Source organism: Gigantopelta aegis, chromosome 10 (assembly GCF_016097555.1).
Source record: "Gigantopelta aegis isolate Gae_Host chromosome 10, Gae_host_genome, whole genome shotgun sequence".
Lineage (NCBI taxonomy): Eukaryota > Metazoa > Mollusca > Gastropoda > Neomphalida > Peltospiridae > Gigantopelta > Gigantopelta aegis.
The window spans coordinates 62,748,568-62,775,493 of record NC_054708.1 but is presented as its reverse complement, the minus strand read 5'-3'; the positions used below and the strand labels follow the sequence as shown (position 1 = coordinate 62,775,493).

General features: G+C 38.6%; 1 protein-coding gene across 2 annotated transcripts in view; it reads right to left on the bottom strand.

The window, feature by feature from the left end:
• LOC121382605 (beta-hexosaminidase subunit beta-like) overlaps positions 1-18,605 on the bottom strand; it is a 100,484-nt gene extending 81,879 nt beyond the window's left edge. For both annotated transcript variants that reach the window (XM_041512123.1, XM_041512124.1), the window contains exon 1: positions 18,480-18,605. The gene's annotated coding sequence lies outside the window, so the exon portion shown is untranslated. The remainder of the gene's footprint in view (positions 1-18,479) is intronic.
• Positions 18,606-26,926: the final 8,321 nt, after the last annotated feature.

Genomic DNA, 26,926 nt, shown 5'->3' with positions numbered 1-26,926 from the left:
TGGTTTCCGATGTGGTCATTCAGTTTAACATAGCTGAAAACTAGCCCTGTTTATCTCGTAATAGCAATTGACCTAGACTTTGAATAACGTTGTTGCTATGTCATAATGGTGCCACATGCGAACTGCATACTGATAACATATCTAAAGTGTTCATTTATTTTGTGTGTGTGTTATGTTCAACAGATGTCAAAGCTGACAACATTTCACATACACATGCATGACCAGTGCTTTATTATCTAATAATGTGCACTTTTCCACATTATAGTAGCATAGGGGCGGGACGTAGCCCAGTGGTACAGCTCTTGCTCGATGCGCGGTCGGTGTGGGATCGATCCCCGTCGAGCATTAGACCAACGACAAACACCTTGTAAATACAGACACCGATATTTTAAATAAGAAAATGTATTTAATTTGTATGTTACGGCATTGAAAAGGCTCTATTGGTCAGAAACATTTTACAATGGTTGTAAACTCGGGACTGTCCCTTTAAAGTACAGCAGATGATATTTCCTACCCAACGTGCTAGTTTTTCAATTCAGTTACTTTTTCGTGATATGACGTAAAAATAATAAGAAGGAATATTTTATTTAACGACGCACTTACTTAACACATTTTTATTATGGTTATATGGCGTCGGACATATGGTTAAGGACCACGCAGATAATTAGAGAGGAAACCCGCTGTCTTTCCGATAAACAGCAAAGGATCGTTTATATGCACCATCCCAAAGACAGTATAGCACATGCCACGGCATTTGATATATCAGTCGTGGTGCACTGGCTGGATCGAGAAGTAACCTATTGAACTCACCGACGGGTATCGATCCCTAAAAAAATAATAACATCCGGTTTAATTTGTCGATACAAAAATCTAAATAAATAAATAAACAAATAAATAAGCGAAGAGACAAATAAATAAATAAATAAACAAATAAATAAGCGACGAGACAAATAAATAAATAAATAAATAAATAAATGTGGCTTTGTACTGCAGAATCAGTGGAAAAAACCATACAGTGATGGGAAACAAATACAAGTTCATAATGAGGGAAAGATGAATACTTATTTATATTAATACCTATTATTAGTTGATATGGAACAAAGTGAAACACACTTACACGTCCTTGGTAGGTCAGTATTTATTCCTTTTGGTTAATGTCAACAGCTGAAATCACAAACGTGCGTGTTCGGTTCAAACTAAAGACAACCTATTATCTCGTCCACGTCATAACAGCTGTCGTTTCAGGCGCGTCTTCAGTGGGGAGGGTTCGGGGATCGAAACACCATCACTACTCAAACAATTTGTTTTGTCAATACATTTTTCCTCGGAACATGCCACCCCCCCCCCCCCCCCCCCCCCGTAAACTTCGCTAGCCACTGTCTAGATCCACTCCTGCTAAAATTCCCACACACGCCCCTGCGTTTCGATACTGTTATACAACTAATAAATTACAGATTTTCTAGACTTGTCTGATGTAACTTGTATTTGAGATAAATAACTATAAATTAATCGGTGTCGCATATAAAATGTGTGATTCGGTATACACAGAGATTTCTTTGAGGATCGTTGGCGAAAACTTTAAAGTTACCCTGTCTGTGGGAAAGAAAGAAAGAAAAAAAGAAAAATGTTTTATTTAACGACGCACTCAACATATTTTATTTACGGTTATATGGCGTCAGACATATGGTTAGGGGCCACACAGATATTGAGAGAGGAAACCCGCTGTTTCCACTTCATAGGCTACTCTTTTCGATTAGCAGCAAGGGTTCTTTTATATGCTCCATCCCACAGACAGGATAGTACATACCACAGCCTTTGATATACCAGTCGTGGTGCACTGGCTAAAAGGAGAAATAGCCCATCTAATGGGGTGGGGGAGGGGGGAGAGACATGTAGCGGGTTCCCTCTAAAGACTACGTGTCAGAATTACCAAATGTGTACAGTCAAAACAAGTCTACCAAAATTATGTTTTTCACCAAACTGAAACACAGAGCCGTCATCAGACTTCTCACGAAAAAAGGTGAAAACGCTACTCAAATCAACAAGAGTATGGTTGGTGTATATGATGAGGGATATCCCAATTTTTCAACAATTGAGAAATTATGTGCTGAATTCAAGCGATGAAAAGAAATCGTTGAAGATGATCCAAGTCCTGGAAGGTCTCATTCAAGACTATCTATAATCAAGGCAAGGTTTTGGCAACTATTTTCTGCGATGCCAAATGAATTCTAATGGTTGACAACATACCTGCAAAAACTATTATCACTGGTGCCTACTATGCTAATGTTATGACAAAATTGAGAGAAGCAATGAAGGAAAAACTCAAAATGTTGACAGCTGATATACTGGTCCATGACAATGCTCCAGTACACAAGTCCAGGACTGCTCAAGATGCTATCGGAAAGTATTGCTTCGAGTAGGTTAACCACCCACCCTACAGCCCCGCACCGCACATAGTCCCGAGTCGCTGTTATCTGTTCCAGAATTTGAAAGCCATATTATTAGTAAAAAACATAGCACACTAAAATTCAAAGAACTATTTAATTCTAATAGCATAAGCACAATCACTAGAATTTCAAAATTCATTTCCGAAATTACAACTAAATTCAGTAAAGCATAGTCTCCAATATCACAAGATACTATTAAAATACTGAACTGCAAACATCGGATACTATATTGGATCATCCCATCACGGCAAAATATCCGAGCCACATCCTCACTCCATATATTAGGGTTTTGGTTAATTTTAGGGGTTAGGGTAAGTGTTAGTTTTAAGGGTAGCGTTAGTTTTAGGGTTAGATGGAGGTTCCCTCTTTATATCAATATAATGGAGAACTATATTTCCCTTATCATCGTGTGTCTTCATTTAAACGTTTACCATATTTTGACACCCAACAGCCGATGTATTTTTCGTGCGGGGGTGTCGTTAAACATCTATTCTATTCTATACTATTCAGTTAAACGTATGTACAGCTATTTTGAATTGTGTGTATATAGTCTACGAAGAGCTCCTGTCGTCATCTTGTCATTGTAAATACCAGTTGTACAATAATTCCGCAGTGGACCGTAATGGAATTTCAAGTTACAAGTTACATGGCAACAGGTTTTGATGCGATGGAAGCCTTGCAACGCAAGAGTGGTATTGTGGCTCGCCAGACGAGTTATAAGATAAGATAAATTGGTCACGGGTGATTATATCGAAACAAAACCCCGTAATATAAAATCGTTTGGTCTCACGCCGCTTTTAATATCTAGCTGTACGAACGTGTTGACGGTCTCTTGTAGTATCAGTGTACACGGTACGTCTGTGTTTACACCAAGTGAAGTGTGCTGTTAAAATGAACTTGACAAATATTGGGAACTATGATAGTCAAGGACACCTGCAATATTTGATATAAGCAACTAAAGCTCCCATTACATTTTTTTCTGATTAATTAATTATTTATGGTAAACTAAGCTGTGGTATTTAAATGTATGGTGCACGTGTTGATTAAAACGTTGCGTATGCAATCTATGGAAATGGGTATGTTAGTGTACACACTGCATTCTCGAACACAATCAGAACAATCTATGTTTTTGTTGCTCGCGACGCAACACAATACGAGAGCCTCAACTGATAATAGCCGATTGTGACAAGCCAAGCATGACCATTTCATCAATTGCTATACAATCGGCTGTTCTCGTAAGGTTTGTCTTATAGTGTGGCTTCGCGTTTACATACACACCTGTGTGTGTGTGTGTGTGTGTGTGTGTGTGTGTGTGTGTGTCTGTCTGTGTATGTGCGTGTTTGTGTGCGTCTCACTGTGTGTGTATGTGTGTGTGTGTTTGTGTGTATGTTTGTATGTGTATGTGTGTGTCCGTGTGTGTATAACTGTATGTGTGTCTGTGTGTGTATGTATGTGTATCTGACTGTGTGTGTGTGTGTGTGTGTGTGTGTGTATGTGTGCGCGCGCGTGCGTGTAACGGTAGATGCAGGATGTGATAATCATAGAGCTTGGTGCATGTACAGACATTTCCTTTCGGTTTCCACGCTAATGCTTATGCAAAACTTCTGTACTTCAGTGGACTTGGTTTGAGTTCGGAGTTTTCCTTGTCCTAGGAGAGTTTCCTTATTAGGATCCTGAGCCCCTCCAGCCCAGTTTTGATTCTGGAGTCTGCTTCTCCTAGACAGCTGTCTTTCTTGACTCACGTCCTCTGTCTGTCCGGTCCATATTAGTTTAGTCTCTACCCTTTTACCAGTCCACCTTGAGTGACCCTACCAGAAGCTGATGCTCCAGCTGGCATAGCTCTCCGAGTCACTGAAACATGCAAGGTACCTCACCACATCAAGAAATGGATAATTAGAAAGGAACCTTCAGTATTCCGGAATGATTATGCAAAAGTTGAAAAGGGCACTACAATATTCACAGGTCGAATAATATGTATTATTTCTATGGTAATCTTTCACATATATCAAGATGACCAAGATATTACATGTTCCTCTCTAAAAACTAATAAATGCATTGTATTCATCTTTTGTACACCGGATTTTGTTGTTTGTTTCTTTGTTGTTGTTGTTGTTGTTTTCCGGGAGGCGGGGAGCACTTCGAATTTCGGAAGGAAGTGCATACTTCGTGAATACGTGAATATGTGTAATATAAAATACGTGAATGCAATTATATTATTCTTCACTGATATAAATAATTCTCCTGCACTGTACTTTGCAGTCAAAGCAAACTGTGTAGTTTTGTGTTTGTGTACCGATGAGTTGTACAGCAAGGTCAAAGAAAATACGCAAATAGGAATCCTTACCTGAAAACCGTAAATTACAGGTGTGTCATATTTACAGGTGTGTGTCGTATTTACAGATGTGTCGTATTTACAGGTGTGTGGTACTATACCCGCACACGAACTGATATAATGACTTCCTCGCTTTACCCGAATTACTGTTTGTTCATATTTGGTTGCATTTGATTGTATGTCCGTGTTTCCAGTGAATATTCCAGCACGATGCGCCGAGTACACATCTCAGTTGTTGGCGCAGGCCGACAAAGACAGGAGTCAGTGGACACTGGCGCCACCAAGCTCGGTGTCACCTCATTGAAATTCAAACTGAGTGATACAACATCGACACGAAACGATATATACGTTAACACACACACAGCACGAATAAACCAAACATGGCCATATGGATCTCCCAGCACCCTGGCAATCGTGAAGCGTCACGATGATAATGAGTGATAGTAACGTGATACGTGGAATAAAAATTACCTATAATTATGGACGGTATGTATTACACGTGTTTTATGACGGCGACTAAATAACCAATTATATTACAAGTGGAGTACGTCAAGTCAACGACAGTAAAGAGGCATTTTTAAGACACTCGCATAACACCAAAACTAGCTGGCTTGAAAGAAAAAAGTGAACTCTCTCGCTCTCTCTATGTATGTGTGTATATATATATATATATATATATATATATATATATATATATATATATATATATATATATATATATATATATATATTGAGAAAAAGCACAGGACAAAAAGTCGAATCATTTCTATTTTAAAAAACAAGAATATTGAGTGTTGAATGTATAATTATTCCATGAACCGCCATTCGATATTGTTTGTTTTGCAACAACATTGAGATTAAATGTCCACCTACAGCGAATGTATTTAAAATCAATATCATTGTATACAAATGATATCGATATTGCAGCATCTTTTTTTTCGTTTTTTTTCTCGTTTTTTTATTTTTGCGCAACAAGTTGCCTTTGTTACATTACAGTCAGTTTAACTCTAACGCTTATTGTTGTGAAGCTGAATTATCTTTATATAGCATGTGCTACAGCATGTATCGTGGATAAGTAAAAATCACAACATCGATCATAGATAATCCTGGGGGGGGGGGGGGGGGGGGGGGCAGGGGCGTTTGGGTTTATTGTCCTCAGTTTACTGCCACTGTACCATGTTTACGACTAACAGGCCCTTTTCGATGACCTAAAGTTACGTCTTAAAAATATTGTCCTGTATAAACAACGGTGCGGAACGTAGCTCAGTGGTAAAGCGTTTGCTTGATGCGCGATCGGTCTTGGATCGATCCTCGTCTATGGGCCCATTGGGCTATTTCTCGCTCCAGCCAGTGCACCACGACTGGTACATCAAAGGCCGTGGTATGTGCTATCCTGTCTGTCGGAAAATGCATATAAACGATCCCTTGGTGCATTAGGAAAAACGTAGCGGGTTTCCTCCGATGACTACGAGTCAAAATTACCAAATGTTTGACATCCAACAGCCGATGATTAGTTAATCAATGTGCCTCAGTGGTGTCATTAAAACCCAAAATGTTTGTTGTCATCCTAGTGTTTGTAGCAGCTCAAACCGGATTTTACCTTGCAATAATTTCATATTTACGAAAATATAATATATTATAAAGTAAAATGAACAAAGACTGCTACATATATTAGCACACGATCCGATCGCAAACACATTAGCTATACAAACACTGGTATTTTAAGCAAAAACTGGTAGGTACAGGGTTCGCCTCCCTGTGGCAGTTCCCACACAGAGCAAGTTTAATGACTCATTGGGTAGGTGCAAGGCCATTACACCTACTTTTCTCTCACTAACCACCAACCCACTGTTTTGGACAGACTGTCCAGATAGTTGAGGTATGTGCCCAGGGAAGAATGACCGAGCCTTAATGGGATATAAGGACAACAATATCTATAAACAAAATACGCATAAAAACAAGTCAAAATCATAGAGGTTACACGTTTTGTGTAATTATATAGAAAAAAATAAACAATTTTAACGACACCACTAGAGCACATTTATTAATTAACCATCGGCTGTTGGATATCAAACATTTGGTAATTCTGACACGTAGTCATCAGAGGAAACGCGCTAAAGTTTTCCTAATGCAGCAAGGGATCTTTTGTATGCACTTTCCCACAGACAGGAAAGCACATACCACGACCTTTGACCAGTGGTGGTGCACTGGTTGGAACGATAAAAAAAAACCCAATCAGTTGAATGGATCCACCGAGGTAGTTTAAACCTACGACGCAAACACCACACTCGAGCATTCAACTGACTGAGCGAAATCCCGCCCTCACTATTGTATGTACTTAGCCAAAAACCTTTAGCAATTTGGTAAATGTGAATAAAAGAAAACTCGTGACTTACAAAATAAAATTTAACACTAGATTTAAATCCCGCCCTCACTATTACATGTACTTAGCCAAAAAAGTTTAGCAATTTGGTAAATGTGCTTAAATAAAAGAAAACTCGTGACTTATAAAATAAAATTTAACACTGGCTTTAATTTAGGCATCATTTGTTAAAGGGACATTCCTGAGTTTGCTGCATTGTAAGATGTTTCCGACTAATAAACTATTTCTTCGATTAAACTTACATATTAAATATATTTTCTAGTTTAGAATATCAGCGTCTGTATATTCAATGTGTTTCTGGTCGTCTTAATATGTGTATGAAGCCCAAACTAGATTTTGTCTTCATAATTTCGTACGTACGAATTTTTTTTTTTTAAATTAGGAAATAAAATGAAATTTAACCTAGTACAACTATTAGAACGATCAGAAACACGTTTAATATACAGCCACTGATATTTTATGCAGAAAAATATATTTGATATGTAATTACATTCGATAAAAAATATCTGTTAGTCGATAACATCTTTAAAATTGCAGCAAACTCAGGAATGCCCCTTTAATATAAGTAACAGGATATTTTCAATACAAAATGAAATGTGTGACTGTCACGTTCTTAAATGGTGCTTGGGGGACCATACACGAACATCTGAATATTTTCAGTAACGTGTCTGAGCACATTGGGCATTGACAGTAGTACAACGTCGCCTCATGCACTGAACGTGACCGATGTGGTGTGGTAGTGACATGTTGTGGGCAGGAATTCATGACGTCGGGAAAAAAACCCAATCTCATTTCGTCATTAATGGGAATCTGAATGTTCAGCATTACAGTGATGAAATCATCACACCAGTTGTCATTCCGTTCATGCAGCAGCATCCAGGCATTTTGTTTCAACAGGACAATGCACGCCAGCATTCAGTTAGACTAACAACTGGACTTCTTCAGAGGAACAATATTGAGGCACTAAACTGGCATGAAAGATTGCCTAACTTGTTCCATATTGTACAGGTATGGGATTTGTTGTGTCGTAGGGTGCGGAAGAATCACGCGCATATTCACAACGTCCACATCCTTAGACAAGTTTTAACTCGTGAATGGATCTCTATTACTATTCAGAGATCCACCGTCTCATCAGAAACATGAGCCGACGTGATACCTGTGTCAGCATACAATGCCCAATATGCTCAGAAATTTCAGGTTTTCGTGTATGGACCCTCAAGCTCTATTTAACGACATGACAGTCACACATAGTCATTTTGTATTGACAATTTCCTGTTACTTATACTGACAAATGATGCCTCAATTACATCCAGTGTCTGATTTTATTTTTTAAGTCACGAGTTTTCTTTTATTTAAGCACATTTACCAAATTGCTAAACTGTTTTGGCTAAGTATATATATATATATATATATATATATATATATTCTTCAAATGCATTGTGAATGAATAAATGAATGAATGAATGTTTAACGACACCCCAGAACACAAATACATATCGGCTACTGGGTTTCACAAATGATAAGTATATGAAAATATTATTTATATAATTATGTAAAACCACTATAAACAACAGGAAATGAATTCGTGGATTTACTAGCAACATGAAAAGTGGTCACATGTGCCGTCGGACAAAGTGAAACGTAGCAGGACGCGTATACAATAACAGTTCACAGATATTGGATTCGGTTAATAAAAATCCCGACATAAAAGTGGTAAAGAAATAAAATAAATGATTCATTTAACGATCCACTGAACAGATTTCTATTTACGGTTACTAGTACTACATGCCCTCGGACACATGGTAACACGACTAACATATTTCAATTTACCGTTACTAGTACTACATGCCCTCGGACACATGGTAATACGACTAACAAATTTCTACTTACGGTTACTAGTACTACATGTCCTCGGACACATGGTAACACATATTTCAATTTACCGATACAAGTACTACATGCCCTCGGACACATGGTAATACGACTAACATATTTCAATTTACCGTTACTAGTACTACATGCCCTCGGACACATGGTAACACGACTAACAGACTTCTATTTACCGTTACTAGTACTACATGCCCTCGGACACATGGTAACACGACTAACAGACTTCTATTTACGGTCAATAGTACTATATGCCCTCGGACACATGGCAACACGACTAACATACTTCTATTTACGGTTACTAGTACTACATGCCACCGGACACATGGTAACATGACTAACAGATTTGTATTTACGGTTACTAGTATTACATGCCCTCGGACACATGGTAACACGACTAACAGATTTCTATTTACGGTTACTAGTACTATATACCCTCGGACACATGGTAACTCGACTAACATACTTCTATTTACCGTTACTAGTACTACATGTCCTCGGACACATGGTAACACGACTAACAGATTTCTGTTTGCGGTTACTAGTACTACATGCCCTCGGACACATGGTAACACAGATTTCTATTTGCGATTACTAGTACTACATGCCCTCGGACACATGGTAACACGACTAACATATTTCTATTTACGGTTACTAGTACTACATGCCATGGGACACATGGTAACACGACTAACAGATTTCTATTTACGGTTACTAGTACTACATGCCCTCGGACACATGGTAACACGACTAACATATTTCAATTTACCGTTACTAGTACTACATGCCATGGGACACATGGTAACACGACTAACAGATTTCTATTTACGGTTACTAGTACTACATGCCCTCGGACACATGGTAACACGACTAACATATTTCAATTTACCGTTACTAGTACTACATGCCATGGGACACATGGTAACACGACTAACAGATTTCTATTTACGGTTACTAGTACTACATGCCCTCGGACACATGGTAATACGACTAACAGACTTCTATTTACGGTCAATAGTACTATATGCCCTCGGACACATGGCAACACGACTAACATACTTCTATTTACGGTTACTAGTACTACATGCCACCGGACACATGGTAACATGACTAACAGATTTGTATTTACGGTTACTAGTACTACATGCCCTCGGACACATGGTAACACGACTAACAGATTTCTATTTACGGTTACTAGTACTATATACCCTCGGACACATGGTAACTCGACATACATACTTCTATTTACCGTTACTAGTACTACATGTCCTCGGACACATGGTAACACGACTAACAGATTTCTGTTTGCGGTTACTAGTACTACATGCCCTCGGACACATGGTAACACAGATTTCTATTTGCGATTACTAGTACTACATGCCCTCGGACACATGGTAACACGACTAACAGATTTCTATTTACGGTTACTAGTACTACATGCCATGGGACACATGGTAACACGACTAACAGATTTCTATTTACGGTTACTAGTACTACATGCCCTTGGACACATGGTAACACGACTAACAGATTTCTATTTACGGTTACTAGTACTACATGCCCTCGAAGACATGGTAACACTACTAACAGATTTCTATTTACGGTTACTAGTACTACATGCCCTCGAACACATGGTAACACTACTAACAGATTTCTATTTACGGTTACTAGTATTACATGCCCTTGGAAACATGGTAACACTACTAACAGATTTCTATTTACGGTTACTAGTATTACATGCCCTTGGAGACATGGTAACACGACTAACAGATTTCTATTTACGGTTACTAGTACTATATACCCTCGGACACATGGTAACTCGACTAACATACTTCTATTTACCGTTACTAGTACTACATGTCCTCGGACACATGGTAACACGACTAACAGATTTGTATTTACCGTTACTAGTACTACATGCCCTCGGACATATGGTAACACGACTAACATACTTCTATTTACCGTTACTAGTGCTACATGCCCTCGGACACATGGTAACACGACTAACAGTTTTCTATTTACCGTTACTAGTACTACATGCCACCGGACACATGGTAACACGACTAACAGATTTCTATTTACGGTTACTAGTACTACATGCCCTTGGACACATGGTATCACGACTAACATATTTCTATTTACGGTTACTAGTACTACATGCCACCAGACACATGGTAACACGACTAACAGACTTCTATTTACGGTTACTAGTACTACATGCCCTTGGACACATGGTAACACGACTAACAGACTTCTATTTACGGTTACTAGTACTACATGCCTTGGACACATGGTAACACGACTAACAGACTTCTATTTACGGTTACTAGTACTACATGCCCTCGGACACATGGTATCACGACTAACGCAGATTTTAATGAGAGAGAAATCCCACGTGAGCGGCCGCCACGCCATGGGCTACTCTTTTTCAATTAGCAGCAAGGCGCATTCTATATGCTCTATCGCCAAGAAGGATTGCATATACCACGACCTGTAATACTCCAGTTGTGGAGAACTATGAATTTATATGGTAGACATAAGCGTTCGAGATGGCAGTGCAGGTGACGGGCAACTCCCCCACCCCCGTCCACCACTACCCCAGTGGAGGAGAAAATCGTCAAATTAGGGTATAAATGATAGATATTCGGACAAAACGTGCTAAACTGAGACCGTTTTACTATACATTTCCATCATTCTACGCGCAAAATTAGTTGTAATCAATGTAAAAATTATTAGTGATTCGTTTGTAACCCTATACGGCTGTTTGGCAGTAATGCTAATAATAGTAATATGAATATGTGCTTTTATCCAGTTTCGGGCATTTTAGTTTAATTTGAAAAAACCCCAGCCTGCCCCCTACATAAAAGCCCGTACGTCTATGATAGTAGCTGTACTGAAACATAATATCTTAGCACGACACGCAAAACAAATTTTAATCTACAATAGAAGAGAAAAAAATACATAATACAAATTGTCATAACATACTAAAAAGAAAATCTAAAGCTATCGTAGCGAAGTCAAGTCATATATGTAAACATGACAATCAAAGAAAATATTAATCTATTAGCACACAAGTCACATATCTAACAAACTCCAATGAAAATCTGAATCCATAGCAGCAAAATCAAACCGCATATCTAAACACAGCAGAAAAGAAAAGAAATGTACTGTCATATCTTTATAGTAGCTGTGACAAATAACTATAGTCTGTGCCACAGTGAACGCCTTTTTTTCATACTATGAAATTTGCTACTAGTTATTTATTTCTGAGCCGATTATTTGTCGACTGCACACAAAAATAGTATTTCTTTTGTTATTTCCAAACAAATTTTACTTTTTTTCTTACCAAACTGAAATTATTTTTTAAAAAACAACCCCGCCCAGTTTTATAGAATGATGAGACGGACTATAGATATGTAGATATGACAGCGAAACAAGTATCTGTATCTATAGAAGTTATGTATATACATGTCACTGCAATCGTAACCTGTAGTAGCTATATTAAAGTTAAAGTTCGTTTTGTTTAACAACACCACTAAAGCACTTTCTAACGCCTTCGGTCAAAAATGACATTTGCGGGATCAAATAGACAATAACACCCGCAAATCTAAAAACTCCGTATGGTTATCTCCTAAATCAACGGCTACTGGATGTAAAAATATTTGGTAAGTTTGGCAATGTAGTGTTAGAGAGGAAACCCGCTACATTTGTTTCTAAGGAATATTTTATATGAACCATCCCACAGACTGGATAGCACATACCACAACCTCTGATATACCAGTCGTGGTGCACTGGCTGTGACGAGAAATAGCCCAATAGGTAGCTGCATTAAATCGTGTGAGGAAATGTAATCGTCCGCATAATAGTAGTGTGTTTGGCAACAGCTGGTATACTTTCTGCCGTTACAACATATTCGATACTTTGTTTAAAAAAAAATGCTCTTCATATTGGAAATACAGTGAAACATGTATGTGGCAGAGTTTTACCACGCAATACATAACAATCAGTCTACAACTAGCTTGATCATCTCCAGCGCTACTCCTTATTGATCTTAATATCAATACGGCGTAGAGCTGGAGGTGACTCCAGCTAGTCTACAACTTGCAACCATTTTTTGTTGCTGTCAGTTTTGGTAACACTAGTAACCAATCAATGTGTGACATCGATGTATCCTAAACGTAATCAGGAGCGGGCAGTTAAAACGCCCCCCCCCCCCCACCCCCACTCCCTAGAACCCGCCCTTTGGACTTTAACAGTACACGATAAAGCTATAAACAAACTTATTTCAGCTTAATATATTGAAGCATTGCCAAAAACAAAGTTCAAGGGCCACAACTCTGTGAAAAATTGTTACAGCGGCATGAAAATCAAACGTGTTCTGTAACAATTCATGAAAAAACAAACCCAGACAGACATACTTTCAGAAGGACGAAGACAAAACCTCTATTGTCCGACTCCGGTTGGACCGGTAGGGGATTAACAGCAACAACAAAGAAATCCGAACTAGTTCTTCATTTCTTAAAGTGATTTCAACAGCGCATATTCTATTGCTTCTTACAGTACAAGGCCAAAATTGTTATTACTATCATTCATTATGAGCTGGTCGTAGTCTGTGTGATCAATAGACACGTAGATAAATACATTCAGCGTAATTCAGCTTTCGAGTCACTGACTCTCTTTAGGAATATATACCGGCCTCGGCGGTGTCGTGGTTAAGCCATCGGACATAAGGCTGGCAGGTACCGGTTCCCACCCACAGTGAGTTTTAACGACTCAGTGGGTAGGTGTAAGACCACTACACCCTCTTCTCTCTCACAAACCACTAACACCTAGCCCACTGTTCTGGACAGACAACCCAGATTGCTGATGTGTGTGCCCAGGACAGCGTGCTTGAACCTTAATTGGATATGAAAACGAAACTAAGTTGGAATGAATATTGATTTTTATTTGAACACATCTGAAAATGTTGAATGTGGGGTCAAACCATCGTCCGTGTACAGTCTAGTTTGTCACAACAGACTGAATTATTCAACCGCAACTAAAGGTCAACTTCGCTGACAGTTGATGGGTTGCATTTGTTACCTTGAACTGTAAGATAAGATCGCATTGTGGGTCATCCACCTCCAGTTACGTATATCAGCTATAAAGTTAAAGGTAAAGTTTCTTTTGTATAATAACAATACTAGAACAGATTGATGTGCTAATCACCGGCTATTTGATGTCAAACATATATATGGTCATTTGGACATATAGTCTTAGAGAGGAAACCCGCTGCATTTGTTCCATTTGTAGCAACACAAGGGATCTTTTATGTTCACCATACCACAAACACGATAGCACATACCACGGTCTTTGATATATCTGTCGCTGAGCCACCGACAAGGATCGATCCCAGACCGAATGCGCATTAGACGAACGCTTTACCACTAGGCGTTGTGACCTGTTTATTATAAGTTGGCAGGGTCGGGACGTAGCCCAGTGGTAAAGCGCTCGCTTGGTGCGCGGTCGGTTTGGGATTGATCCCCGTCGGTGCCAGTGCAACACGACTGGATATGCGAAACCTTCGTGGTATATGCGCACGTAAAACGAGTTCACTCACTCACCACGACTGGTATATCAAAGGCCGTGGTATGTGTTATCCTTTGAGATGGTGCATATAAAAGATCCCTTGCTACTAATGGAAAAATATAATGGGTTTCGTCTTTAAGACTATAGGTAAAATTTACCACATGTTTGACATCTAATGGCCGATGATTAATAAATCAATGTGCTCTAGTGGTGTCATTAAACAAAATACATTTTAACAAATTTTAATTATAGGTTGGCCTACTCACTGTTTCCGATGTTTATACACTGTGTACATGCACAATGTGTGAACTTGTAAAATAAATATACATATGTATAGGTATGACCTAGAACGACGGGCAATTAGTTCAAAGCGTGACTAGTAACTTAAATAAATAAGCTGGTGGGGCTTGGAGGAGTGAAACTAAAATAAGCACCTATTTGTATTTTTCCCTGGGGACGTGCATTAACTATAAGGGTGCATATCACCAAATCCAATCCCACAGACAACAATAGTAACATATGTGGCTAAAACTCAACCTGCAGCGTATCAATGGACATAAACACCATCAATCAGAAAAAGACATGGGGGTCAAGCTACTCATTTCAGAGATAACGGTTAGCGACTATAACTACCCTAGTTGCGCACAAAATTTGAGTACGTTTTTTACAGGTACCCCATACATGTTTCAATCACAAGGCTACTTGATACAGTAGTACTAGATGAAATAAAATTGCATAAATGTTTTCCCCAGATGAAACAAACCTTTTAACAACCAACACACTCACATGTACAAGTCGTATACCCTCAGGATAATTCGGAATGTTTTCAAATTATTTTTAAATCACTGGCAGGATTCTGCAAGTAAGGTTTTGATTGGTGGACATGAGCTCCAACTGGCTGGTGTTAGATCCACATGTAATAGTGGAGCCAATTTTAATTAGATTGTCACATGTATCACCAATCACAGGACTTGTGGTGTTCGGTGAACCTCGTATTTGACCCAGCCGGAAGTTATTTGGTTTAGTACTACCTTGTGTTTTTATGTATTAATATTTTAAACACGCATTCCGAGAGTAATGCTAAATCAATACATATTCCCTACATGGTCAATATGTTTTTGCATCGCCCAAGATCAAATACTATTCCTCTGTGAAAAATGGGTGAATTTACATGAAAGTCAAACTTGATCTGTAACAGTACATGAAAAAACTATACACAAAATGTCAGCTCAATATACTGAGGCTTTACGGACAAAAAGTCTGGAAAACAGATTTTAGCATCTCCTAAGTTCAAGTGCCATTATTCTGTGGAAAATGAGTAAATCGCAATGGAAATTAAGCATAATCTGTAACAGTACATGGTAAAGTTACACACAACATTTCAGCTCAATATATTAAGGGATGGGGGAAACAATTGTTTTCCGAAAGTTCGGAACACTATATATAGGGCACACGGACGGACGGAGGACGAACGGACGAACAAATAAATGAATGTTTAACAACACCCCAGCACGAATAGACAAATCAGCTATCGGGTGTCAGAAAAGGTAAGTATATTGAAATAGTATTTATATAATTATATAAAACCATAGTGTAAGGAGCTGTGCGGAAAAGTATAATACAATACAAATATCAAGGAAAGTATATTTTACAACTTTATATAGAACTCAAAGTGTTTAACAAACCCATTAAAATAAATTTTGGATGGAATTGAAAAGATTCCAAGTCATTTCTGCTGCCAAAGATATAACTTCTCGTCGGCTTCAGATAATTACACTCCACCAAAATGTGGCTCACAGTCAGTGTACGCTGACAATGTTCACACTGGGCCTACATATCCCCTCCGGTTAGCCCGGTAAGGGTCTAATAAGCAGTGGTACTAGAAGCTAAAAATAGAGTTTAAAAGGGAATCCACGACCGAGGTCAAACAAAACTAGATGCATTCCGGTACGACGAGGAAAAGAAAACCAGTGTTGTTGTTTGTGACCTACATTTCGCAAGACTGCCGCCAGGGGTCACATAAACAGTCGGAAGAGTTTGTCTAAATTGTTACTAGCGTGCGAACTATGTCGGGAACTATACTACTGTGCCCATCGTCCCAGCAGGATGGGGCCATTTAACAGTTCATTCACAGTCTCACAACCACCGGCGCAGTTACGACATCAAAGAAAAGACCGACGTGTCCAGGTGTGTTACCTCGACAGGTAGCAGTACTTTCTTAATCACCTCAATATAAAGTTCAAGAGCTACTTGTCGTGGGAAACGAGATAGGATAAAACGTCACTCTTGCCAACTGTATATTTACATATCAATTTTAAAAAAATCAAGCGCTTTACAGTTACTGGCTCCGACCATACTACTAGTCATGATTTAAAACAAGAAAATCAATAAATCAATAAAATAAAATAATTAAAAAACAAAACAAAATAATTAACTATTATAAAATGTTACTGCAGTAGCTGATACTGGCAAAGTTAGTTATCACTGTGTTAAATAACTATTAGTTTGTTTTGAACAACGAACAAGATAATACATGGATAAAAATGACAAAAGTCATATCATAAGAACAAAATTAAAGCTAGTAGGTAATATAATATAGGTTAATATCCAGTAACACATCGCTGTTTTCACAGAGCCCATACATGTAAGTGTTAAACATCGATCAGTGGTTTACGGCTGGCATATCAACAGCTCGAGTCACCTCCAGCCCTACCCCTTACTGATATTGATATGTGGGGTATGGCTAGAGGAAAGTCTATGTAATGTTTCGGCAATTGTCGACAACCAAATGGTTGCAAGCTACAGTGTCTAAAATACACATCTTTTCCCTAAATCTGAGGTCACGGAGCTTTAGTTTGATTATTCTCGAGTCCAGTCATGACATTAAACTTACATATTATTAAACAGTACCAACGCTATACGAAGAAACCCAACGCCCCTATACGTCACCACAAGAAAGTATAGCGCTGGTTAATTTTGCATAGGGGCTTCGGGTTTCTTCGTGTAGCGTTGTATTGGTACTGGTTAACAACATGCAAGTTTAATGTCATGACTGGACTCGAGAATAATCAAACTAAAGCGCTGTTGTATAGCAAAAGCAGATTCCCTCTATAACTGTAATCTATATTATAAAAGTGTCCTGAACAGACAAGTTTTTGTCCAGGACAATATGTTTGAAACTGCTTTGAACCTGTATTATCACGCACATTATCAATGAATGTATACATCACATACATCTATTTTTATCTTAACACGTCATGCATATAAATGTAAGATCATAAATAGAGGATTGCATGGATTGCAACTAGTTAAATGATGTAAATACACGGTGAAAAGTTTATAGGCCAGTTCATTTTGCTCGTTGGTCTCAATCTCCTCCCTCCCCCGCCGAATGAAACGATTTGTTCAAGGACGGGGGTGGGGGTGGGTGGGTGCCAATTGATGCACCTTACCGTACACAGCCCCCCCCCCCCCCCACCTCCCGTACGCTTTTATGCACGTTACAACTGTCATGATACCTTTGTAAGTTTGTACTGTCCACCCTCTCAAGTGATGATTTAGAATGCTTACCGACCCAGATATTATTCAATGATCGCTCTTCCTGTCAACACAATCTGCCAGAGTTCACTTCCATTCTGAACACGACATATTGAATTATGATGAACATGCACCTCTATCAGTTTCAACTTAAAAGTCCCGTTAGAACTATATAGATAGCGCGACGTTTCCCCGTTAACTTTATCTCGGACCAGCCGACCAAATAACTGTACTCGGGTAAGTGTATGTATGTTTGTGATACGTGTGCCTGATAACGGTGGTGGTTTGAGATAAGGCGGTTTATTTGAGTAAAAAGTTTACTTACCTGTGTCGGCCTTCCTGACTTGCGAACTAAACCACGGTACGTTCATATCGGTGACGACTGTCACGGAGATGCGCGTGGTCACTGGGTTGGAACGCCCGGTTGGTGGCTCGACTGGTTTACAGAATCACCGCAGCGTGACGGCCGTCTTGTTTATACTGCCAGCAGACAACTCAAATAGAGGATCCAGGAAATATTTTAGTAGGGGTGTCCGGGTGCAAATATAGGGCGCCTCTCAAACAGTTTAACATTCGTAACTCGTATATGAGAGAGAGAGAGAGAGAGAGAGAGAGAGAGAGAGAGAGAGAGAGAGAGAGAGAGAGAGAGAGAGAGAGAGAGAGAGAGAGAGACAGAGACAGAGACAGACAGAGACAGAGACAGAGACTCTTAAGAACCGGCCCTTAAGTCATAAGGCTGGTAGGTATAGGGTTCGCAGCACGGTACCGGCTCCCCCACCCAGAGCGAGTTTTAACGACTCAGTGGTTAGGTGTAAGGCCACTACATCCTCGTCTCTCTCACTAACCATTAACAATTAACAACTAACCCACTGTCCTGGATAGACAGTCCAGATAGCTGAGGTGTGTACCCAGGCAGCGTTGCTTGAACCTTAATTGGATATATGTACGAAAATAAGTTGAAATGAAATGAAAAATATATATTATATTTTTTATTATTATTCTCCTTAGTAACTACCACAGGTGCAATTACCTGGAGTGTTTTGTGTTGGGCTTGTTTCTTTCTTTCGTTCTTGTTTCGAAGCTGTCCAGCGACCCTAAAGTATTTTTGGTCTTCGTCCTATTTTCTCTACTTTTCTTCAAAATACTTCTCTTTTTTCTGCTTTGCCATATCCAATTTCAAAATGCCGCGAATTTCTGTAAAAGTGTCCAAATAGATTGTTTTGTTAAAAAGGCTAACAATAATGGGAAATTTAATTTTCTCCCAAACGAGCATCATACAATCTCAACATATTAAATTTACGCTCTCAAAGTCAATGCGAGATAAAGTTTAAACACAATATTATGTAACCTGTACTATAGGCAGCTCAACAGAACTAAACTGAGGGAAAGTTTTACAGGCATGGTAAAAATATGTGTCATTTTATGACCAAAACGTACATGTCGGCTGATATTAATTTTGTAACATTTACCATCTAATTTAGTTTGGTCGGCAGCAAGTTCCACAATGTTATTTGACTGTATTTCTGACAATCAAATCTTAATTATTATAATATATGTGCATATATTTTCATATTAGAAGCTTTCTTGATTTCCTGTCATTATTAAACATGCGTGCATTGTTTACTTTAGTGATGAATATAAGCCATGTTTAGTATTATATTAAGCAGCAATATTATTATGTTAACAAGCAATATTATTATGTTAACAAGCAATATTATTATGTTAACAGCTCGTGTGAATGTAATATCTAGTGTCTAAAAACATACGGACCAGTAACAATTTTCAAATTCAGTATAATTTGTAAATTGTTGATCCCCGTCGGTGGGCCCATTGGGTCATTTCTCGTCACAGTCAGTGCACCACGACTGGTATATCAATGGCCGTGGTATGTACTATCCTGTCTGTGGGATGCTGCATATAAAAGATTCCTTTCTGCTAATGAAAAAAATGTAGCGGGTTTCCTCTCTATGACTGCGTCACAAATGACTATATGTTTGACGCACAATAGCCGATGATTAATAAATCAACGTGCTCTAGTGGTGTCGTTAAATAAAACAAACTTATAAATTGTTCTTTGTTGGTCGTGTATGAATGCTTAAAATCAAAACTAAGACTCTTTCCACTAATGAACATTACAATGCACATCACCAGGTACAAGTATATATCAATAGTGAATTATGTAAAACATGCATTAATCATGACAATCTATATTAGTGTGCTGGAAGATACATCAGCGTTACATGTATTATATGATGTATATCGATTAAAGGGACATTCCTAACTTTGCTGCATTGTAAGATGTTTCCGACTTATAAAATATTTCTACGATTAAACTTACATATTAAATATACTCTTCAAAAAAAGAAACGCGAAAGGGTACAAATGGGTTATAACTCCGATTTTATGTTTCCTATCGGTTCATGCTTTGTGAATATAAGGTCATTGCATGTCCCAAACACATTTCCACGGTTACATTCGATAAAACGCAGCTACTGTACAATAAAGTTCCAAAATGTGAATATTCGCAAAAACGCAGCCACGTGCAAACCATGTCACCACTGCACGTGCGTTGTCTGCACGTGCAACATGAACACCGACAGTATAAAAGTGCAGGGTGTTCGCTTGCCTGGCCTCTGTATCTGGCCGACAGTTGACAATCCAGGACATGCCACGTCTCAGTGAACCGCAGAGAAACAATGCCATCGGCAGACTAGACGCAGGCGAATCCAGAACGGCCGTTACCAGGGCATTCCATGTGTCCCCAAGCACCATCTCCAGACTGTGGGACCGTTACCAGCAACATGGATCAACACGTGACCTCCCTAGATCCGGTCGACCACGGGTCACTACCCCCGGGCAGGACCGCTACATCCGGGTACGCCACCTTCGGGAACGATTGACTACTGCCACCTCCACAGCCGCAGCAATACCAGGTTTGCGCAGGATATCCGACCAGACCGTACGGAACCGCCTACGTGAGGTAGGAATTCGTGCCAGACGTCCAGTTCGAGGTGTCATCTTAACACCACAACACCGTCGACTCCGACTGCAGTGGTGCCAGATTCATCGACAATGGCCTCAACTGCGATGGAGACAGGTGTGGTTCATTGACGAGTCCCGATTTCTGCTCCGACGTCATGATGGAAGATGTCGCGTGTATAGGCGTCGTGGTGAACGTTATGCGGCAAACTGCGTGCAGGAAGTGGACAGATTCGGCGGGGGTAGTGTCATGGTGTGGGCAGCCATCTCACACACTGGCAGAACTGACCTGGTCCACGTGCAGGGCAACCTGAATGCACAGGGCTACATTGACCAGATCCTCCGGCCACACATCGTTCCAGTTATGGCCAACGCCAACGCAGTGTTCCAACATGACAACGCCAGGCCTCACACAGCACGTCTCACAACGGCTTTCCTACAGAACAACAACATTAATGTCCTTCCTTGGCCATCGATATCACCGGATTTGAACCCAATTGAGCATCTATGGGACGAGTTGGACCGACGCCTCCGACAGCGACAACCACAGCCCCAGACCCTGCCCGAGCTGGCAGCAGCCTTGCAGGCCGAGTGGGCCACCATCCCCCGGGACGTCATCCGTACTCTGGTTGCTTCAATGGGCAGGCGGTGCCAGGCAGTTGTCAACACACGCGGAGGCCACACCCGGTATTGACTCCAGATGACCTTGACCTTGGTGGTGTGTCCTATCACTTACTCACAATGGACTAGAGTGAATTGTGAACAATCCTGCAACATTTGGTAATTATCGGACTCACCATTCAATAATTAAATCAATTCTCCAAATGTTACGACAATGTGGTTTTGCGTTTCTTCTTTTGAAGAGTATATATTTTCTGGTTTAGAATATCAGTGTCTGTTTATTCAATGTATTGTTGGCCGTCTTAATATGTGTAAGAAGCCCAAACTGGATTTTGTCTTCAAATAATTTCGTACGTACGAAAAAAACAACCCCACCCCCCCCCCCCCCCCAACTATTTTAGGAAATAAAATGAAATTTAACCTAGTACAAATATTAGAACGTTCAGAAACACATTTAATATACAGCCACTAATATTTTATGCGTAAAAACATATTTAATATGTAATTATAATCGTTAAAAAGTCTCTTTTAGTCGATAACAACTTAAAAATGGCAGGAAACTCAGGAATGTCGCTTTAATACAGTTTACAATAATTTCAAATAATTATAATATAATTGACGCATAAGATTCACGTCATTTTGGAGGAAGGAAATGTTTTATTTAACGACGCACTCAACACATTTTATTTACGGTTATATGGCGTCGGACATATGGTTAAGGACCACACAGTTATTGAGAGAGGAAACCTGCTGTGGCCACTTCGTGGGCTACTCTTTTCGATTAGCAGAAACGGATATTTTATATGTACCATCCCATAGACAGGATAACACATACCACGGCCTTTGACATACCAGTCGTGGTGCACTGGTTGGAGCGAGAAATAGCCCCGACGGAGTTCAATCGGTATTTTGAATAACAAAAAATAAAAGGTACAAACTGAGCAACACATACATTTTTAAAAAGTAATTTTATTTTTAGTATGTTCTCATTAATATCACTTTTTGGATTTCCTACAATTTTTTATTTCTATCCATTATGAACATGAATATGTTACTACATGTGCAAGTTCAGACCTTTTGTCTTTTATTTTCCTCCATTTTCTATAATATTTTCATTCCTACTTTTGTCCTATTTTTTACATATCATTTTCATTCCTACTTTTGTTCTTTTTTAAGTAAGGGTGTGCTGGATAGCCCGTTTTTTCTTTATTTGATGTGTGCTGTGTACGACTGGGTCGTCGAATACCTGACACAAAATAGGGGCGGCCCTGAGTAAACTATTGTATGAATAGCGCGCGGTGTTTGGAGAGAATGACTTGCAAATAAATGCGTACGTTTAACCCGTGACAACGCTTTAAATTAAAGGTTCCCGATATCCTTATCACTTGTGTTAATGAGTGTCATAGTTTCTGCACAACACGCCAAGTTATACACGTTTGTACGCAGTGAAACGTATCTATAAACAGCCAATCGTTATATGCCAAGGGAAGGAATGCGTGTTTAGACAGCCCAACAATAATTATGAATCAGCGGCTGCCATCTAACATAGTAATTGCCACATTCGATAATGAACAAACCCACCTCTGCTACAAAAGCAATTCGTATTAAAGGGACATTCCTGAGTTTGCTGCAATTTTTAAGATGTTATCGACTAACATAGACTTTTTAACGATTGTAATTACATATCAAATATATTTTTCTGCATAAAATATTAGTGGCTGTATATTAAACGTGTTTCTGATTGTTATAATAATTTGTACTAGGTTAAATTTCATTTTATTTCCTAAAAATAATTTTTTCGTACGTACGAAATTATTTGAAGACAAAATCCAGTTTGGGCTTCTTACAAATATTGAGATGGCCAGAAACACATTGAACATACAGACACTGATATTCTAAACAAGAAAATATATTTAATATGTAAGTTTAATCGTAGAAATAATTTATTAGTGAGAAACATCTTACAATGCAGCAAACTCAGGAATGCCCCTTTAATGGATCACCCAGGCAAAGGCATATTCAATTATATTTAATGGACAGGATTGCTTAATATGAACAAGTGTATTGGTATATTAATTTCATGAAATGGTACAAAAAATGTGGTTATTATATATAACGACCTATGACAAAAATATCTGAAGTGAATCTATCTGAACTGAACTGTATATCTGAACTGAATCGATTGCACTAGGGTTGCATTCGTGTCACCGAGTGACACACAACACATTTGTTTTTATAATAATATAATTTATATCTTGGTAATCACAAGTCATTAGGTTCTGTGGATCATGCTTCCACGATAGTAAGCAATTTTTAAATGAAAACATTCACTTTGAAAAATAAATCTTTTAATGTTTATTCAGAATGATTCTTTAATATTTATCGCAAACGTTTGGACTATTTTTATATGAACTTTTATTATTGTGTAATCTTTAGCTATTACGTTACAAAATACAACCATACTTGTCGCAGTGGCAGTATATGATTTGATGTTATAAACATTTTAAAACATGTTACTAATTGTAGTTCCCGGTTTCGTCCTGAATGTTTTATTATAGTGTACATATCTGGATTAACGCAAGACATCCTGGAACAGAGTTAAACACATGAACAAGAAAAACCACACATTTACCTGCTATATTAACACACACATATAAATACATGCATATACGAAAAAAAGTTTGTTTTGTTTAAAGACATCACTAGAGCACATTGATTTATGAATCATCGGCTATTGGATGTGAAACATTTGGTCATTTTGACATATATAGTCTTAGAGAGGAAACCCGCTGCCTTTTTTCATTAGTAGCAAGGGATTTTTATATGCATTATCCCACATACAGAATATCACATACCACGGACTTTGGTATACCAGTCGTGGTGCACTGGCTGGGACGAGAAAGAGCCCAAATGGGCCCACCGTCGGTGATCGATCCCACACTGACCGCGCACGAAGCGAGCACTTTACCACTTTACCATCCTGTATGTACGATTTCTTCCATCAACAGATTATGTGAATTATAGAAGCTGTAAGTGAATCATTCCATGAGGAGAACGAGGAGCCAGATAGCAGTTCAAAGATGAAGTGGCTTTATTAGTGAGGTGTTAAGGATGACCTTGGCGTTCAGACGTGACCATACACGACATCTCATAAATCATCGACAAGGCAAACCCCGTCGTTGCAAGGTGTGCAGAGTCGAACTGACGGAACGAGGCCGCTTTGAATGTTACGTAAACGAACATCACAGGATAAAACCAATCTCCTGTATCAGCTGCTGTATGTTTTTTTTTAACATTTACATTTTTTTTTTTTGCCCCAAAATATACATTTTGTAGGCATACATACATATTTATAAATAAAATAATATAATGTGCACATTGCGGGGAATGGTAAGTAGCAACTGGTTACAATCGATAAAAGTCAATAATAAATGGGTAATTCATGCATAGAAATAATATACAATATAATAACACGTCATGTATCAATGTTGTCTGTTCTATATATATATGTATGAATGAATGTTTAACAACACCCCAGCACGAAAAATACATCGGCTATTAGGTGTCAAACTATGGTAATGGAAACAATCAAGGTGATGATCAACATCAACAGAACAATTCAAAATATAAATAAAAACAGCGTAAAGAAGTGTGCAAAAATACAAATACAAATATCACAGATAAGATACTGACTTTTACCCTAAACTTCAATTTGTGCTGTATTGGCCATTCTCAAAGAGAATGTTACACCCCTGCACCACGGTGAAGTTACAGCACGCGCAGGGGTTGTCTGTTCTGTGCGTGGTGGCAGTGGACAAATACTTACACAATTTAATTAGCTGTTTTGAATTGTCGCTGAACAGCAGTTGCGTTAATTTAAATGTTGATGGTTTATTATAATAATAATGTTTAATATATTTATCGTTTATGGTACTGTAGAAAGGACACACAAGAATAAGGTGATATTCGTCTTCTACTACATTCATATTGCACAGACCACAAATTCTATTATTCCTGTCAATATTGTGGTATCTGCCCGTTTCTAAGATTATGGGAAGATAATGTATATTTATACAAAACTAAGTTTGTATATCAGGGCAATAGGTTTCTGAAGGTAAGGTTGTTGGCAATAATCATTAACAACGAATTTGTTTAACAGACATGTTGGAGAATTGTTGAATACAGCAAACATAGATTGGATAAATTGATCAGTCATTCTCTGTTTGAATAGTGATATAAATGTATTGCAATTTTCTACATTTCGATTATACCATATGTGGCCAAAACCATTAGTTAGAAACATCCTATAGAAAATCGAATGTGAACATAACCATTGGGCCACATTGAAGGCAAACATAAAACGAAGTATGTTTATTTGTGTCGTTTTTTGTTTGTGTGTTATTTTTTTGTCACGGATATCAAATTTGTCAAGGCACCATCTGTCAAACGTACATGCAGTGAATGACAGGGTCACAGCACGCCATGCTCTTATGGTTGGACTATACCAATTCAAATCCCATAGGCGACCATGTTAACGTTTGTGTTTAAAAACACTATATGCAATATATCAACCAAACTGTGACCCATAAATATCAGTACTACAACCCCTACCTCAAAGTATTAACTGCAGAAAATGGTACCTTTCATGGCTCATTTTCGGTTTAACCAGATGTTTCTGCAACACCCCTAGTTTCGCACAAAATTTTAGTACTTTTTTTACAGGTACCCCATACATGTTCCAAGCACAAGGCTACTTGACACGGTGGTACTACATCAAATAAAATTGCATACATTTTTAGCCCAGATGAAACTAATTTTTTTTACAACCAACACACTCACATTTATAACCAATCACAGGACTTGTGGTGTTAACTTCTCTATCAAAAGTTGGGTACACCTCGAACTTCGACCCAGCCGGAAATTAATTGGTATAATGCAACCTATACTGATAACGTACATGTTTCAAAAGGTGGTGAATCATGTGTTTTTATGACAACCAGGATCTGGTGTCTTCTGACATAAACTGACAACCTCACTGAAACTGTTGTTTCTACAGTGCAACCTAATTTAATGTACACCTCACAAAACACATGTATTTTGTACAGTTTTGTACAAATGCAATATGTCATATTTAAAAAAAAATTTTTTTTTAAAATAATACTCCTGAAGATA